Source organism: Pyxicephalus adspersus, chromosome 2 (assembly GCF_032062135.1).
Source record: "Pyxicephalus adspersus chromosome 2, UCB_Pads_2.0, whole genome shotgun sequence".
Lineage (NCBI taxonomy): Eukaryota > Metazoa > Chordata > Amphibia > Anura > Pyxicephalidae > Pyxicephalus > Pyxicephalus adspersus.
In genome coordinates this window covers 103,651,255-103,663,050 of record NC_092859.1, presented here as the reverse complement: position 1 = coordinate 103,663,050, position 11,796 = coordinate 103,651,255, and the positions used below count along the sequence as shown (strand labels likewise).

At 40.7% G+C, this 11,796-nt stretch overlaps 1 protein-coding gene and 1 long non-coding RNA gene across 15 annotated transcripts in view; one reads left to right on the top strand and one right to left on the bottom strand.

Moving 5' to 3' along the window:
- LOC140324109 (uncharacterized) overlaps nucleotides 1-10,858 on the bottom strand; it is a 15,349-nt gene extending 4,491 nt beyond the window's left edge. The window contains exons 1-2 of one of the 3 annotated variants that reach the window (XR_011919489.1): nucleotides 8,782-10,808; nucleotides 3,216-4,185 (exon numbers count right to left, since the gene is read on the bottom strand). This is a non-coding gene — a long non-coding RNA (uncharacterized lncRNA). Of the gene's footprint in view, nucleotides 1-566; nucleotides 4,186-5,472; nucleotides 7,767-8,781 lie in introns of those variants that run through there. The other 2 variants (XR_011919488.1, XR_011919487.1) reach the window with 2 other exon arrangements.
- A 79-nt stretch (nucleotides 10,859-10,937) lies between these two features.
- The window catches only part of KMT2E (lysine methyltransferase 2E (inactive)), a 45,523-nt gene continuing 44,664 nt past the window's right edge, over nucleotides 10,938-11,796 (top strand). For 5 of the 12 annotated variants that reach the window (XM_072401704.1, XM_072401705.1, XM_072401703.1 and 2 more), the window contains exon 1: nucleotides 10,940-11,407. The gene's annotated coding sequence lies outside the window, so the exon portion shown is untranslated. Of the gene's footprint in view, nucleotides 11,412-11,796 lie in introns of all 12 variants that reach the window. The other 7 variants (XM_072401697.1, XM_072401699.1, XM_072401696.1 and 4 more) reach the window with 5 other exon arrangements.

Sequence of the window (11,796 nt, the reverse complement as noted above, 5' to 3'; positions counted from 1 at the left end):
CCCCCCCCGTTATGGGGAAGAAAAAGTGCGCGGAAAAATACGGTATATAATGATGTTGGATCTTTTGGGCAGCTGCAGTGATGCCACTATATTTCAACATAGAAGGTTTGACATCAAGCTGCATGTGGAACAACCAACAATTCCTCTTTCCAGACCAGGGCCAAGGCCACAGATCATCCCACCAACCCCTTCACCTTTATTAAGGGTGAGATTTTTGGTCTGTCTACCCAAATATTGAAGCCTTTCTCACAAAGATCTGTTTAAATTTCAGTGGATCCTCATGATAGTCTCAACAAAGTGTGCCAATGGAGCAATTTTGCACTCCTGGTGCAGGCAGATAGTATCCTCCACAACTGTGTTAAGGAGAAGGAGGGGACCACTGTCTCAGGTGACATAGATGACACTACATAACCTGGAGGGTGCTGGTCCCTGTGGAACACTAAGTGTGCTTTCTTTATATCCTTATTTACCCATTTATCTGACTATTAGTCCCATTCTTGAGGAAATAGTTGGCAATTTTTAGGCACAACGTGGGTCCTGCTTCTGTCTTTATGGAGCAGATGACCTTTGTCATACAGAAGTTTGTGTCCCTACAACTTTACGATGAAGGATCTTTTTTTATCCTCTTTATTTCTTATCAGGACATTTATTTTTTTACTAATGTTATAATGACCCTGAAAAGTGGTAAGGGTGTGCTTAATTTTTCACTTCTGCATGTTTAGTCTTTGGTAAATAAATGATGTATCATGTAATATGTGATGCCCTGTTGTTTATCTGAGGTTATATTTATTTGACCTTATTTGATATATAAAACTTTAGAATTGAAAGAAGCTGTACTTTCTACTGTTGCTAGAAAAAAATAAGCATAAAAGACCTAGCTAAAAAGTGTTTATGTTGTGTGTTACAAGAGTGCAGATAGGTGAAGATAGAAGATGGTTTATGAAAGATTTGTGATCAAAAGCTGCTCATTTTTAAAAGAAGAAAGGTTTTTGAGTTGAATGATTGTACTGCTGCAGTAACGACTTATTGCCACAAGGGAGCAGTAGCATGAAGCAAACATAACTACTTTGTTTTGAGAACTTTTCATTGCCTGTTTGAGCAGGAAGGAATCGGGATTGACCAGCCCTCAGTATTGGTAGCTAACCAGAAATACTTTGAGGGTTAGTCTGGGCAGGGATACACTGTATGAAGTAAAGTGGATACATAAAGGTACATAAGGGGTAATGCTCACCCCAAACTAAACCCCAAAGTAGCAGAGTGTTTTTTTTTATCATGACAAAGCCTACAGTGATAGATATATATTTCCTCTAAATAGCAGGAAACCCCCCATCTGCAAGACAAGAGATCAATCTGCAATTTCCTACTCATTAAACCCCCAGCAACCTCTGCTTACGAAAGCCTGACCTAGAGAGGTATGCATGACTGTAGTTACTGGCATCTGTCACTAGGGTGCACCAGAGGACCATTTCCTGTCTTCTCTTTGTTATTGAAAGCCTGGTTGTTTGCCAATTCCTTAGCTAAAATGAATACTAAGTTGTCATACATTCTGTGATTTTTAATACACAGTGCTCAGTGACCAAGGCCCTTTACCTTTTAGAATCATGTTCTCAGGCCTCATCTATATATATTTATTGTTTTATTATTATTTATAATATTTATTATTATACTGTGAAATGTATGTTTTAGTACATAACAAGTTTGACCTCCAGCTGTCACAAATGTATGCATGACTAATTTTTTAGAAATAAGAAAACAAGGTGTCATATCAGTCCCTACTATAGTATACTCTCTTTTAGTATACTCACCAAACATTTGACCCTAAAGTATTTTTTTTTTTCATCTGTTTCATTGGTCGATTTTTTATTTTTATCAAGCAAGATAGGGGTTATAGCCTCCATCAGGACAGGGAGGATTGGGAAGCTTCTCTTATAGGAACACAAATAGCTAATTATAGTAGAGAAAGGGTTAAATGAGGCTTCCAACAGTGGTTTTATTGCTCTCAATTCACTTCTCCTGTTCCTTCTAGGAGTGTCACTTGACATTATTCTTTTTCCTGCTCTGTAAACAGCAAAACTGTGTGTACTTCAATGTGTATATTAATTTTTTTTAAACTGTAGAATATTTAAGTATTATTAGTATGACTAAATTGTGCCAAATAGTGCAAGGTATAGCTATGCTCATAGAATAGGTTAATATCCCTCTGTGCCCAGATTTCTTGTTGATAACACTGGGGAACAATTTTAAACAAATTTTTTGTCGACTTCAGTTTTTAAGCTTATTTACACTAAAATAGGTATGCTGATTCTGAAAGTGCAGTTAGTTTTCTTCTATCACATGAGGTTTTATATTACTTATAATATGCTTATATTGATGCGAATACTGTAGTGTGGATTTGTATAGGCTATTCCTTTACACGCAAGTCAGTGTGGTCAGAGGTTGTGCGCTGCTCTATGTAGTGAATAAGCAAAATTTATTTTTCTACTTACACACGTATATCCTTTCTTTCAGATCATGTCTGGCTCTGCTGTTTCTCGTCATAAGTGCCTAAACAACCCTGCTTCATTTTGTTATATCTGTGGCAGTTTCACCATTCCCAGTCAAAGGGCGAAGATCAGCACATTTGTGGAGCAAGCCTATTTGGCATATTTCAAAGTTAAACTTGGTGATCAAGATAAGTCTTGGGCCCCTCATAAGCTGTGCAAACGGTGTGTGGAGGGTTTATGGATGTGGACAAAGGGAACACGTGATAGGATGCCATTTGGTATACCAATGGTTTGGCGAGAGACAGATTTTTTTCAGTGACTGTTACTTTTGTATAGTGAAAACTGCGGGATATAACAAGAAAAATAAATGTAAGAGTATCCTAGTCTACAATCAGCCATACGCCCAGCGGCTCATTCAGATGAAATCCCAGTGCCGGTTTTCATTAACACTACCCTCTCTTGAAGAACATGATTATGGTGATGAACAAGGTGACAATGATGAATAGTTTTAAATTGAAGGGGACTCTGTTAAGGATTTGATCAGCATCAGTTGTGTGATTTGGCACGTGATTTAGGACTATTGAAGAAGGCTTCAGAACATCTAGCATCAAGACTGCATTTGAAAAACTTACTTGAAAAAAGGAACGAAAGTATCGTACTTTCAAACCAGATAAATTGCATTTCTACAGTACTTTAGAACTGACAGTGGCTTTGTGTATTGCCATAACATACCTGGTTTAATGGAGGAATTGGGAATTCCAATTTATAACTCAACTGAATGGTGACTATTCATCGATAGCTCAAATCGGAGCCTAAAGTGTGTCCTCCTTCACAATGGCAATATATTTGGGTCAGTCCCAATTGGCCATTCAGTTTCTCTTTGTGAAGATTATGCAGACATAAAAAGTCATTGAGTTGTTGCAGTATCACCAACACAATTGGGTCTTCTGTGTTGACCTTAAAATGGTATGCTTCCTTCTTGGTCAGCAACGCCGATACACCAAATATTCCTTTTATCTGTGCATGTAGGACAGCAGAGCTTGTGAGAGACATTGGGTGGAATGGAATTGGCCTCCAAGATCTGCCCTAAAACCATGTGATCCAAACATTCTACATGAGCCACTTGCCGATAGAAAGAATATTAAATTCCCGCCTCTGCACATGAACCTGGGTCTGATGAAGCAGTTCGTTAAAGCTTTACCATTTGAAGACTTTTTCAAGTACCTCATTTTGGCATTTCCTAGCCTTTCATATGAAAAAATAAAGACCGGTGTGTTTGATGGGCCACAAATTCGACAGCTTATCAAAGATGAACATTTCATCAGGACAATGTCAGAAGTCAAAAAGAATGCTTGGTTATCATTCAAAGCGATTGTCAAGGAGTTTCCTGGAATCACATGAGCAAATAATTACATAATTGTCTAGAAACTTTTGAAGAGCTACAAAATGCTTGGTTGCAATATGAGCATTAAGGTGCATTTTCTGCATGGCCATCTTTCTCACTTCCCGGAAAACCTTGGTGCAGTCAGTGATGAGCAAGGTGAACGATTCCACCAAGATTTGATGGTCATGGAAGGCCGGTATCAGGGTAGATGGAATGTACATATGATGGCTGACTATTGTTGAAGCATCCGGCGCGATTGTCCTAACTGAACACTCATTTTTACCTAACAGCTTACCCAATTATATTTCATATGTTTTACTGTAAAAAAAAAATGACAACAATAAATTCTTTGTATGGACAAAAAGAAATTTAAATAAACAGTACATTCACATTAATATTTTATTATATGTAATATTTGTACTTTTGACAAAATTGGAGGATCACCTGTAACCTAAAAAAAACTGGATTCACCACCCAAAAAGTAAAAAAAAGTGTAAGCTCTAACTCAACAAAAAATGCATTCCCTAGTGTAATGAATAGTGCACAATAAACTGTTACATCATTCTATAAATACAGTAATAACCTATTTATTTCAGTATTGCTTATTTCCTGTTCTCATTCTGCAGCCACTTCCTGTCAATGTGACACATTTTCTACTGGCTGCCAGGTAATGACACCAGTAAAATATATATTTACAAAGCTAGTTGCCATGGCTGCTTGTAGGCCTCATCAGGAAGCTGTCACTATACAGGAAGGAGTAGAACAATAAGAGCACCAGGTATATCTTAAGAAGTTTTAAGCAAAATGACTGAGCAAATTTTGAATTGACATTAAAATGTTAATGAAATATTTTAGTGATTGGGTTTCTGTTTATCTGTATTTACAATACTAATGCAGCATAAGGTTTAAAAAGTAGTCAACTAGAAGAAATGGTTATTTATCTTTGTCTGATGCTCTGCTCATCCGGATGAACCCATCATTTGGAGGTTTTTACTTTTCCTTTCTTACACCCATTCAAGAAAGAGGGGAAATATTTAAAAATAGGGCAAAAGAAATAATGGTACAAAGTCTTCCCTACTTCCAATACCTAAACGGGAGGGGGGGTAAAGAAAACACATTAGCTGGTGTTACCTTGTACATGAGACGGTCACATGTGGAGACATTTAATTATGTATGCACTAAACAACACAACCTGTCAGGATAAACAAGACAACTATTGCTAACCTCTACTAAAAATGCCTGTCCTGTCATGCTGATCCACAAAAGTTTACGTTACTGACACAGGACTAAAAATACAGATAAAGAAAGATTAGGGCAGCTGCAGAATTGCCTAGAAGTTTGGCAACTACAAAAATATCAGAGTAATAAAAACACAGGTTTATTTTATCACTTTTTTTTGGAGGTGGGGGGTGTTAACAGTGAAGGGGGTTGTGTGCATATCAGATACCCTTAGATGCATAGAAAGTCAAACATTGTGTAGTAAAAAGGGAGATGACTATTCTGCAAATAAAGATAATAGCTTATAATAGTTTGAGACAGACACTTTATTTGACATACTCCAGCTATTTAGTTTATGGCTCCACCATTTCTAAGATCCAAATATAATTTTGATTCCTCTAGCATTACCAGTTTCCCATGGGCCAGTTGTGAAATTACTTCAGTATTGATCCTAGCAGCTTCCGAACATATTTTGAGAGGAAGAAGTCAGCTTTAAACATACTCCAGGAAATATTCAAAAAGTGACCTTCAGATCAAATCACTATTGGTCCAAAGGTGATCAGTGAACAGGATGACATTCACCCTTTTACATTGCAAGCGGAAAATAGCTTAACACGTAAGCTGTATGCTAAGCTTGAAATCAACAATTCAGAAAATATTTTAAAAAGGTAGGGAAGCAGAAAAGCAACCAGATAAACCCTGACCAATCCACTTTAATGCAGCCTATAAAGGCCAACCATGGCCTGTGTTCCTTGGGAAGAGGTAGAAGGTAAACAGTTCCTGGGTAAATTAAAGGAGACAAAAACCCTAAAATGAAGCAACAATTTTCTAGAAGTCCAATATCTGAATGTATTCCTTCTTTTAAGGTTCACATTTAATTTAAAATAACTACTACCATCACTCCTATCTCCTAAACTATTCACATTTCTATACGATTTTGAATATGCAATCTATATAACAGACTGGAATCAAGCTGGAAACTAAAAATGCCATTAAATACTGCCTGTATTCTCTCCTTAGCAAAAGAAAACAAAAATTGTCACCAGAATGTATATCTCATTAGTAAACCTTTACAGAACATCCAAATATAGGATAGATATTTCTCAAATTGATTGTAGCTTTATGTAGACCTTTAATACAAACAGGAAGGCCAATCAATACTGTATAGACCACAGGTTCTGCGGCCATTAGTCTGTTTTTCCTGTATGCTCAGGAACAGTACATGAAGAGGACCATTTGGGTGGTTGTCGTTGTGTTTCTTCCACTGTTTGAGGTCTCTGACCATCTATTGTAGCATCACCTGCAGCTTACCAAACCACTATAATATCATATACACTGAACGATTTGTTTAGCTCTATACCATTGTCAAAAGCTAAACTTAAGGCCCCCCTATAATTGACCACCACTTATCCAGATGCCTAGTCCATCCTACAGAATAGAAAGTACATCTGGATTTGGCAACAAAACAAGCAACATTTGGCTACCTTTACCAAAGTCTCATTCCATAAGAATAGGTATTCAAATCTCACCTACACAAATTTGAGAACATTTGAGGATTGGAAGCCACTGTACATAATCCAATTATCATACCAGGATCTGTTTTTGTGTCTCAGATTGGCTCATTTTCAAACTACCGTTAAGTTTCAACCAAAAACTGTTAAAAACCCTATATAAAATCAAGCTACCAAGGATGAAGGTAAAAACAAAAATGAACATGGCAAGGATACTTTTCTTTGGGTCAAAGTTTATTATATACTACCAAAGAACTTCAAAAAGACAATTAACACATTCAAGAGACCTAAATCCTGTTCTACTCACCCATAACTTCCATTGCAGGGCACCACCTTCTTCAGCCATCTTGATTGCCAGGGTTGGGACGACACTTTTGAGCATGCACCCACCACAAGGGGAAAACAGGATGTGCCAATATCCCGGTAACCAACCATGAGCTGCACACATGCAGCTCAGCAATTTTGACAGCTCAATTGTGTGATCAGGCAGGTAATAATATTTCAGTAGAGACATCACCTGTCCTTTTCTGAAATTAAGCCCTGCCTTGTGCAATTTTTTTGTCTTTTTAAGTAGAACTTTAGTTCTGCCTTAAGAAAAAATTGGAACCTACGACTTCCAGAATATAAATGCAAGGAACCTCTTGGCATCATATAAAAATCCAACTCTGGTTTAGAAAGCCCAGTTTGGTATTTCACTAGCAGTGAAGAGCTATGACCTTAGTAACTGTACAATGTTTATCAACTCTAATCTAAAAGCTAGATCACATTTCTTAGTTTCTATAGCAACAGGGTTTGTCCAGCATCTCTATGGGGTATGTATTCTTCCCTGGACTTTTACAAATACATACCTGTTCCTAGCAAAGCTACATATTAAACAAGACCTAAACTCAAAACTTAATGGGAGCGCAGAGCCTCCCTAGATACCTACGTCACACATCCTAGAAGGATCTGGCTGTCTTTCTGCGCATGCCTGAGATCAGGACATGTGCAGAAGGAGCAGCCAGAGCCTCCTAGGAGCAGTGAGATCGGCTCTTTTTTTATCCCCTTAACAGAAGTGGGTCGGGTGATGTAGCAAGAATACAACACAAGAGAAGAATGGTGGTGTCGGGACAGAGGAATTCCAGGACAAAGCAGGACCGGATCTTGGGAAGGTCCAGCGCCATCGAGGATCTGTGGGGTTAAAGGCAGGTGTCATTTTTTTATTTTTAGTTTAGTCGACTTTAAGGTATTTTGCATTAAAAAGTCAGTTATCAATAAATATCAGTTGATAGCATAAAACTTTTAGCACTGGTATGCTTGTTTCAGTTCTAATGTGAACATTATTACCAAAGCACATGCGATATGAGTGTTGGGGCATCATAGAAAATGAATAGCAATTAAGTGAGGTGTGTAACTACAACAAAACCGTGTGAACAGACACCTAAGCAATGACTTGAACTATGCCAGTCGCTGTCTGATTGACAGACATGGATTATCATGACATTGACCTTTTATGTCTGCATATTAGAAGTAAATAAAAGCACTTTAATGGATTAGACCCCACTTATCGCATGATATAACCTGATCCAGACATCATTGCCTGCTAAACAGCAGGTAGGTCACAGATCCAACAATGCAGTAAGTACCACCTACACACCCATGGTAAAGCTACAATTTTTCCATTTTAAAGAAGAATCTTTAAAATGAAGGATCCAAAGTGTTGTTTTCCCATGTCCCTCATTGGTTCCATTCACCAATCCCATCATTAGCTGTAGCAAGGTAGAGGTCAGCAGGAAGAACCAGAGAGTGAAATAAGAAGAATGGTGGCCAGATACTTGAGAAGTTTGTGGTAATGATTCTTTGGATAGTTGTATCCCCCCCCCCAACAACATAAATTGGAAATGTGGGAGAAGCCCTATAGTCATTGTAGGGTGGGTGGGGGTTCTTTTGTTTACATTTTGATTCCCAGCAACAGACTCTAAAGCAGAAAAGCAGACACTGGTGTCAATAATCAAGCATGGGATGTCACCAACCTTCAGGGCAAAATCTGGACTGCCATACCCCTCCCTGATAAACTGCTTACCATTGCAGACATGGGGGAGCATAGCCCCTGCACAAGGGGGTAAAATAATGATGTGGGAACACACTGCACACCTTGTACAATCTGACTTTGTTTAAAAACTTTTACGACATTCTATAGCCGTACCGATTACACTCAGGAGCTGGGAGACTGCACATACACAAGCAGAAATGGTTGGATGCCTCCAACTATTCATCTATGACAAATCCAAAACCGAAGAATGACCTTTATAGGAAAGCACACCTGCAATATTGCAAAAAAAATAAAAAGATTAGATTTGGATAAAAGCAGGTATCTAATGCGCTTTGCAGGGTTTATCCAAGGGAAGCAAATCACTACTCTGCAATAGAACGAAGAACATGGAGGAACATAAAACATGGAGGAATCTACAAATCTGAGCACGGGGGCAGCTTGCTGTGCACAGATCTTTATAGTCAGTCATTGAGTATATGATTATTATTAAAACTGTATGTATATAGCGCCAACATATCATGCAGCGTTGTACAAATACAGACAGCAGAAGAGGAGCCTTGCCAGAAGAGCTTACAGTCTAAGTGAACCTATTTCACCCTCTTAAAGGATGTTTTTAAATCCAACCTGCGGTCCAATAAACACACAACAAGGCCGAAGCCTGTCGGCCTTTGAATGGTTAATGAAAGCCTCGCATTTCGTCTCCAAGCGGACGAGCATTCACTAATCTGCAGAATGGTGAGCTTGGGTCCAGACTAAGCTCCCCTCCCCCAACAGAACAGCTTCCTTCTCCTCGTTCCTCCCCCACATCCGTCTCGAACATCTTGAATCTCGGCCAAGCCCGGTCACCAGGCAACCTGGCCACGTGACTCGTACAAGACGTGCAGCCCCAGCACTTCTCCCCGAGCACCATATTGGTGTGACGCACTCACAAATTATGGCCCGTCGTAGGAACTGCTGTGCTAAAAGACTGCACACTCGGAAGCACGACAGCTATTAGCTCTGGAAAACAGGCCTTGGAATTTGTGTATTCCACGCGCAGTAGTGTTGCAACCTTCACTCAAACCTATAGGTTCAATGGTGCGCGGTTACATAATGGCGCCGAGTTCTCCCTCTGCACCCGCATCCCCAGTAGCTCCTTCCCCTCCCACCTACTGCAACATGATGTCACGAGCAGCCAATCACGAGCCGCAGTCAAAGCTCCCCTCTAGCTTCCATTGGCTGCCTCCAGCTAGCTCCGCCCACCAACAAACAACATTAAAATGACAGCAAACTAACAGGGCGCCATGATAATCCCGATACAAGGACAACGTAAAAAGACAGGAAACTAGAAAACTGCACATTTCTACAAAGAAGACAGTTTAATAGCCACTCAACGAATACAATACTTGGTGCAGCCAAATGTCCAATCACCAGCCATTTCTTTATGTCTCTCTGAACACACAGACAGATGGCCGGATGGTGCTGTAGTGGGAGAGCAGCACGGTGAAGCAGCCCCAGTCCGCGTATTCTCTTCATTCCCGTCCATGCCCTTCTTCATGGAGACAGTGCAGTAGTCAGCGAGTTTTTATCACGCACCTTGAGCCTGCGCACTCCAGTCGGCAGCCCCTGCAAGCTCTGCCTGGGAAACCCCCGAGGCGTCTCCCCCTCAGCTGGAAGCACCATGGTGATATTCAGCGCAGAGATGTGCACGGCACCGCCTCCATTTTCCCTTCAGGGCCACCCTGAGACATGTATTGTCATACCCACCCATTTCCAGAGATTGCAGCCGGGGCTGTCGCGTACATCCACCTCCAGCTTATCATTGGCGTGTGTTTAGTAGATAATGTCTGAGACATGGCTGCTTCTCTGTATCTCCGTAGGTGGCAGCGTTGTGTTTCTGTTTTTTTGGATGAAATGCTGCGTGAGTGCTATATAAAGCTAGATGTGCTGTGTGCCCGGTAACTTGTTATAATACATTACTACATTGATCCGTCTAAAAACGCTAAAATGGAGCTCTGTTATTTCAGCTCAATATGGCGGGTTGCACTGCCAAAGAATGTAAGCATATCTCGACGCTTAATAGTCGCCTCCTTACGCCACTTAAACACGTCTACACCCTTCCTTCGCTCCACCTCAGATTGCAGAGGCATCTTTCCATGTATTTACATACAGCTCCTCAGTGATGTAGGGCTCTGCCATCAACTAAGATGGCTCGAGCAGCCTCTGGTGCTACACTACTTACATAAATAGGGCGTGGAATCCCGGGGATTCCTACTTGTGCCCACAAGTAAAATGGCGACCTTTGCGGTATTGCTAGCGCCATTTTACTTGAGGGCAGATAGTTGAGTTTTTCCAGCTCCCCACACCCGCAATAGTCGAATGCTCCTGTCAGGCAGGCTAGTGAACCCCGTGCAAGCAGTCGACGCCATTTTCCAGAGAGAGGCAGTGACATAGAGCCAGCGTAGGCTGAGACACGGGAGGAGCGGGGTTTGTACACATTGGGGCTGCAGTCACCACAGTCGCTGCAAACACCCTTTATTTCTATTTAGCGATAGCCATTCCTCTGGTAGTTCAGTCAGCTTCATGCAGCTGTCTTTATAATTGGTAGTGCTAGTTGTGTATATTTATCTAACGGTCCCGGAGGCTGCTCCTGACGTCGCCTTTCCTGTCACCTCAGAAGCTGCTGCTAGAAGGGAGTGATCTCCTCCATAGTTCCAGGCACTGAGCACAAAATCACCCGGAGAGGGTGCGTGTGTGACAATTGTTCTATCGGGCTCCTGCTTCCTGGCATTTATACATTGTGAGTAAGTTTCTTTTCATTTTGCCGTCATTTCTTCAGCGTTCATTGTACGGGAGCTGTGCGTGTGTTCATTTCCCATGCCCGGGCTTTCTGTGAGGGAGAAGGGGGTGTGAGTGCTATGTGAGTGCTGTGCACGCTTGTGTTCTTGTCAGGGGCTGGAGAGCAGGAATATGGCGGGTTTATGCACAACATAGCTGGCAATGATAGAAGGGGGTGGGTGGCCACATCGGATTAGTCCCTTTATTTGTTGGATGCTCTTTCCGCATTTGCATATAAATGGCTAAATTGACCTTGTAATACACAGCCGTCAATACAATCCGCCGACCAGCAGAGCTGTGTTTATATGTTGTTTGTCCCTCAGGCCTCTTGTTAGGTTTTTTTTTTTTTTT